Source organism: Brassica napus, chromosome C9, assembly GCF_020379485.1.
Source record: "Brassica napus cultivar Da-Ae chromosome C9, Da-Ae, whole genome shotgun sequence".
Classification (NCBI taxonomy): Eukaryota; Viridiplantae; Streptophyta; class Magnoliopsida; order Brassicales; family Brassicaceae; genus Brassica; species Brassica napus.
In genome coordinates this window covers 43,804,375-43,810,501 of record NC_063452.1, presented here as the reverse complement: position 1 = coordinate 43,810,501, position 6,127 = coordinate 43,804,375, and the positions used below count along the sequence as shown (strand labels likewise).

At 35.3% G+C, this 6,127-nt stretch overlaps 1 long non-coding RNA gene across 3 annotated transcripts; it reads right to left on the bottom strand.

Moving 5' to 3' along the window:
• Window positions 1-1,139: 1,139 nt before the first annotated feature.
• Window positions 1,140-4,216, bottom strand: LOC106420700. Of its 3 annotated transcripts, none has more exons than XR_007329384.1 (8): window positions 3,555-4,216; window positions 3,249-3,305; window positions 3,012-3,162; window positions 2,572-2,858; window positions 2,385-2,481; window positions 2,076-2,153; window positions 1,936-2,006; window positions 1,140-1,842 (listed from the first exon to the last, which is right to left on the bottom strand). It is a non-coding gene; the product is annotated as an uncharacterized LOC106420700 (long non-coding RNA). The 3 variants fall into 3 exon arrangements; XR_007329386.1 differs by having other exon boundaries at window positions 1,140-1,728; XR_007329385.1 differs by having other exon boundaries at window positions 2,572-2,811.
• Window positions 4,217-6,127: the final 1,911 nt, after the last annotated feature.

Here is a 6,127-nt window from a genome sequence, read left to right as displayed (position 1 = left end):
ATAACATATATTTTGAACATTTTTCATAATTACTTTTATTATTATATTTATTGTACAATGTAAAAAATTTATATATATTATATGTAATGGCTATTATTGAATTATTATGTTACTTAAATAAATGATATAACCATTATTTAGGAAATATAAATAAAATAATCCATTAATTTAACTGATATATTATTGATTGAATTTTGTTTTAGTATTTAAACCTGTAAAAATAAGTTTTATTTATTTTCGTTGTTTTATAATTATTTGAATTTTTCAATTATTTAATTTATCTAAATAATTTGAAAGAAAAAGATGAAATCTAATATTTTATATTGTTTGGACACAAGATTAATTATAGTGTTGTTTGGAAACATGGATAGTATTATAAAAAAATTAGTATATTGCCTAGAAACATTGATAGTAATATAAATAAAGAAATATTAGTGATTTAATGTAGGTTTAACTATAAAGTAGAAAGGTGTATTTAATTTAAAATTTACAAAATAAAGGTTATATCCAACACAATGTTTCTCTTTTAATAAGATAGATACTAGGGGCGGAACCCCCCGCACAAGCGCGGGGTCGTATATGTTGTTGGCTTGTTGCTTTATGGAGTAATTAATCCTGTAGGTGAAGTTATTCTTAAACGTGTGTTGTTGCGTTGTAGATATTTGCAGAATTGTGGGTCAGGGAATAAGTAGGGAGGTGTAGGTGTGTTCTTGATTTACTTGAAGAAACCTTGTAAATGACGATCATTTGACATGTGTGTGTCTTTTGATGTTTTTTTTGGTATTATTTGCCTCACCGTCGTTGAACATATTAAGTGTATTTGTGTCACTATTTTTGGTTGGTTCTATTTTAGTGTCATTCAGCTTTTAGTTGATGACCTTTTTATCGGGTTTAAGATTTGATACTATTAGTTTACAAAAAAAAAATTGATACTATCAGTAGACGGTTGAATGCTACGGCATTTATGTTACTTGATCAAATCACTGTATTTCTTTAAGAAAATAGAGAGTATTAAAAGTACGATGCGATTAAGGTGAGGTTTTTGATTGGTGCATTAAGTGAAGTCTATGTTGATGCATCAAGGGACTAACTAAAGGTAGCCACATGTTAATTATACCAGACGAATATTAGTGAACATGTTAAGCCATCAAACTTCCTTTAATTTAAATTAGAATAACAATGTTCTCAGATGGAGCTTGTTGCAGGAAATTTTAAAAAGAAAATAGGAAAAACACAAACGACGGAAAAGAGTAATTGCGCAGAGCTTGTAATGTAGGAAAAGAAAACTTGGTGGGAAAGACGAATTGTAGTACTTCCAACAATCACTCCAGGGGCGTTTGAGGCTCTTCTCCTCATCTTCAAAGCTGGGTGGTGTTGGTTGATCAACGTCCATCCCTTTTGTAGCCCCATCCATCGGGTTGGTGCCAGAAGCAGGTGGTTGTGCAATCTGCCATGCCGCTTGTGGAGTTGTGTTGCTGCTTTCAACCTATAACTAATAAGTAGATGCGTTATTTCAATCACCGCTGTTGAAGATGTTTTCTTTACTAAGCTTTGTTTATCTCTGAATGAGTTTCACAGACACGTCCTCAGAAGTTGCAGACATTGTACGTGAAGGTGCCATGGTTGGGAGTGAAATTGTATGGTTTCACTTGAATCATGAAAGAAGCATTGCTTGCCAGCGAGTTCTTCTAGGCATCTAGGTAGCTCCAACACTCAACCGCTATTAGCCTGTCAAAGGGTCATATTCAGACACTGTCATTAACAAACAGAGTTTCACACAGAATCTGTAATCTGAGGAACTGTTTGAACCGCCACAGTTGATCCCATGTTGAATACACCTACCTGCATCGACCATTTACCAAAGACATTAATAAAAGAATATTATTACATTCCCTAGACTCCAATTTGTATCTGTTATCTTTTGAAACCACATACCTCCTTTCCTTTCTCAAGCTTTACGCCATGACCTTGTGGATCATACACTTGCTCCTAGGTTCGATGAATAGCTGTGACAGAAAATGTCAGTAATTTCTTTGGCTTAGAGAGTTAAGATATGTAACTTTCATCAAACTTACCTCAATGGATCCAATGTTGGTCGCACCATCAACATCAAGTGCCATAAAACCTTGTTTCCATATCCCTTCAAGTACGACCTGTTCTCAATTAGATTAGCAGCTGACGATCAATATCTGGAGATAAAAGAAAAGCATACACATATTTGGTACGTTTACAAATAAATAATTATCCTTTCATTTTCAACATAGAGATTTTTTATAGTTCTTGTAGCACACTCATTCACAGGAAACAACCGCCCTGAGAAAAAAGTGTTTTTAGAAAGATACCAATAGTTACAAAGGTCATGAGAGATTAGTGAGTAACCAAACCTGCAAAGTGTCTACGAACCAATGCATTCCAGTCAGCTGGAGAGTGTATACGATGATAGTCCACTGGTCTTAGGTATATCACACAATAATAGAGCCCCTTCATCGGAGTGCAACAAAACTCGATCATATAAGTTGCAATTTTCTTGACACTAAAGTCATTGCTTAGACGTGCTAATATTTCACTGACCTAGCTGAGATGCTCTCCCGTAGTTTTGGAGAAGCCAAAGAGATTCTCAACCAAGACTTGTCGATTTTATCTGCAACAACTTCTTTCTCAGATTCATCCTTACCTTCAGGTACCATGGGAAGGTGAGTTTGTTCCGAGAAGACCTGGTGCTGAGTAGGAATGTCCTTTGACTTGCTCGTTCATCCCTCTACTTTCTTTTAACTCCCCGAACCTCAGAACGGTGCCATCCACAGGACTAACCTGATTTTATTCTTGAAATCTTAAAAAGCAAAACTAAGAAAGAAAGTCTGCATAAAAGAAAGTAACAACGTTCAATTGTGTAAGATGAGGTAAGTTTCATCCAAGTTAAAGGACAAACTTCAATTGTGAAGAATGGAGTTATCATATATGAAAAGTTGCAGATGTTTACACATGAGAAATCAAACCATATATGATTATACCTGCTTGAACTCGTTGGTGCTCTTTCTTCTTCTCTTTTGAGATGGACAGCATATTTTTGATGTTCTTTTCCCGAGGGTAGACACATAGAACTCCATTCCCCTTTCGACCCATGATTTCTTTCATCTATGTAGCTTCTTTCTCATTCATCTCCTAACAAAACATTACATGATGCATGCTATTTTTTATAAACCAGCCAAAACATTAGTGAACGAATTTTTTTAATTAAAATGATATACCTCCAAGAATTCAGTGGCGTCCTTTTTATTTCCCTTGAATGAAACTCTCAGCTTTTTCTTTAGAAGATTCAGAAGTTTTTGAAAGAAAATAGAAACATTAAAACAAATTTTTAGAAACAGAAAGGGAAATGTTGACTCAATAAATAAATACATGTACTTCTTAAGGCTCTCCATATTTTCATCAACCACAGTAACACTATTTTTTTCCTGACATACAATGTATCCACAATCTACTCTAGAAAGCTTTAATAGATGCCAAACTAAAATGAAAATGATGAAAAACAAAATATAAGGTAAGTTTCATACCGTAAGCCAACATATATGCAATCCAATACGTTGAATCAATCCAGATGGAGACTGTCGAGGGAGATGTATGAAGCCGAGACATAAATCATGATGAAGATCATCAATAAAGGAAGACGGGAATTGAGAAAGACGAATCTGCTGACGACATGTTTTTGCGGTGGATTGTGGCGAGGGTTTAGTCGTGTTTGGCCCTAAATTTATAGGAGAGCTTTCATAGATACATGAAATGACTGGATTCAGATTGAAATGAAAGGGTAGATGTAATAGAGAGATGTTTAGAAGGGATTTAATTTGGAACTGAAGGCAAAATTGTGTGTTGAATGTGGTTTTTCCTTAAAGGAGTGAAGGAGATGTAACGTTGATCTATTCGTGAGTGATATTTTTTTTATACGTTTGATGAAAGAAGGGAGGTGCAGGAAGATGAAGGGTTTGACGATGGATCTCAAAATGGGACCCTCTCAGATACATAAATCTTGATCCGGTTCAGACCGAGGAAATAAGTGACGTGGCAGAAAGTCAATCTCTGATTGGTCTGAATTTCCAATCCCACGTAGACGCGCTTAGAGAGCTTGATATCCTACTTTTAGTATTGTTAGATTTTATACATGCCACTATATAATTAATTGTATATTAATCTATTTATAAAATTTATTTTAATTTAAATACATTTTTTTAATTTGAAATATTGATATTGTTGTTATAAATCAATTGGTGGATGTCCATAACCGGTCCGGTCCATAACCGGCCTATACACTTAGAGAGAGAGACGGTCCAACCCTAGAGAGAGAGAGGCGGCCGCGAGACTTGGAGAGGAGAGAGAGGCGGGTACAACTTGCCTATTTCCTAATTCGTTTATGTTTATAATTTGTAATCTTTCCTATTATTGTATTTCCATTTATCTCTCTTGTAACCCCTATATAAAGGGAACACTTATTCATTAATAATATACAGAAACTTACAGTTCTAAATCCTTAAGTTTACAACACATTATCAGCACGATATCCTCTAACACCCTGAGCCTAAAACCAAATCGCTAAAACCCTAAATGAAAAGGAATCTGCCTTGGAACTTCGAAGAGGCCGTTCTCCCAAACCGTGAAGACCCAAAAAACGATCAAGATATCAAATCGAAGCCCTGGCCGAGACGAATCAGTCAGTGCAAACCGTTTGTCGATCTGACCACCGAAGTGCCCTCACACATAGATACAGTGCACGCTGATTTGCTTTGGAACCCTAATCCGAACCCGACGATACCAACGAACCCTAATCCGTTCGCGACTCCGTTCCAGCTCGCTGTCCAGCTCAAGGTTCTCTCTTGGTGGTCCGGTTTCTACAAACAACTAAACTAAAGGTATTTCAAATTCTAAGAACATAATGAATCGAATTTGGTTGATTGTAAAGAATGAAACCCTAAAATATAATCTCTAAGATGAAAGCCATAGGATAATAGATCAATCCCTAAGCGAGTAAATCGAAGCTCTATAAGTTCGATCCCAAAATCCTAAAAATCGAGATTGATCCATTGATCAATTAAAATCAAAACCTTAAAGGTTTTGAATCTTAAATCAAATCCCTTAGATCTAAGATCAAATTTTTGAAATCCCTAAACCCTAATTCGAAAGCTATTGATTAATTAAAACTGATTGATTGATTGAGATTGAATTTGATCATCTTGAAATTGAAATTGCTTGTTAATAAAATCGAAACACTAAAACCCTAATTCTGAAAATCAATTTTGATTGTTTGAAATTGAACATTGATTGGTTGATTTGATCACATAGAACTATTGTTAGGATTGTTCAAACTCGAATATGATTGTTTGGATTGTTTAAACTAAAACCCTAATGACCTAGTTTAGATTATTTTAAAATCGAAATCTGAAACTACATATTAGGTTAAACTGTTCTAGACTTGATCATACTCGTGGCCGTGTGGCCTTGTTGCATTCATACCATAACTTAATCACATTGATTGATTGCAATTACACTTAGAACTTATTCTAGGAATGGTGTTGAATTGAATCAAGTAGCCGTGTGGCTTGATCTTTGCTTGACCGATAGGTTTGCTTGTTTTGATTGCATCATGAACTGATAGAAACAAACCATGTTAGGATTGCAATTACACGACAAACTAAATGCATAAAAACGAACTAGTTTGCATCCATGGCCGTGCGGCTTGCTCATTGGCCGTGAGGCATAGATCTTGGCTGTGAAGGCTTGTTTGATTGTTTGAACATAAAACCCTAATCGTTTAAACATTAAAAACTATTCCTAAAAGATCTAAAAATGTTAATCTATAACTTCAGATGTCGAAAATCAACAACCTTGATTTCGCTGCCCTAAATCTATCTGGAGACAATTACCTTCAGTGGGCGCTCGATGCTAAGATCATCTGAAATCCAAGGACTCGGTGAATGTATCACCGAGAACAATAATGCCAATGAAAAGGATCGTTACAGAGCCATCTTGATCATTCGTCATCATCTAGCTGAGAGTCTCAAGGATCAATATCTAACCATTGAGAATCCACTAGATCTTTGGAATGAATTGAAATCGAGATATGATCACCAGAGAA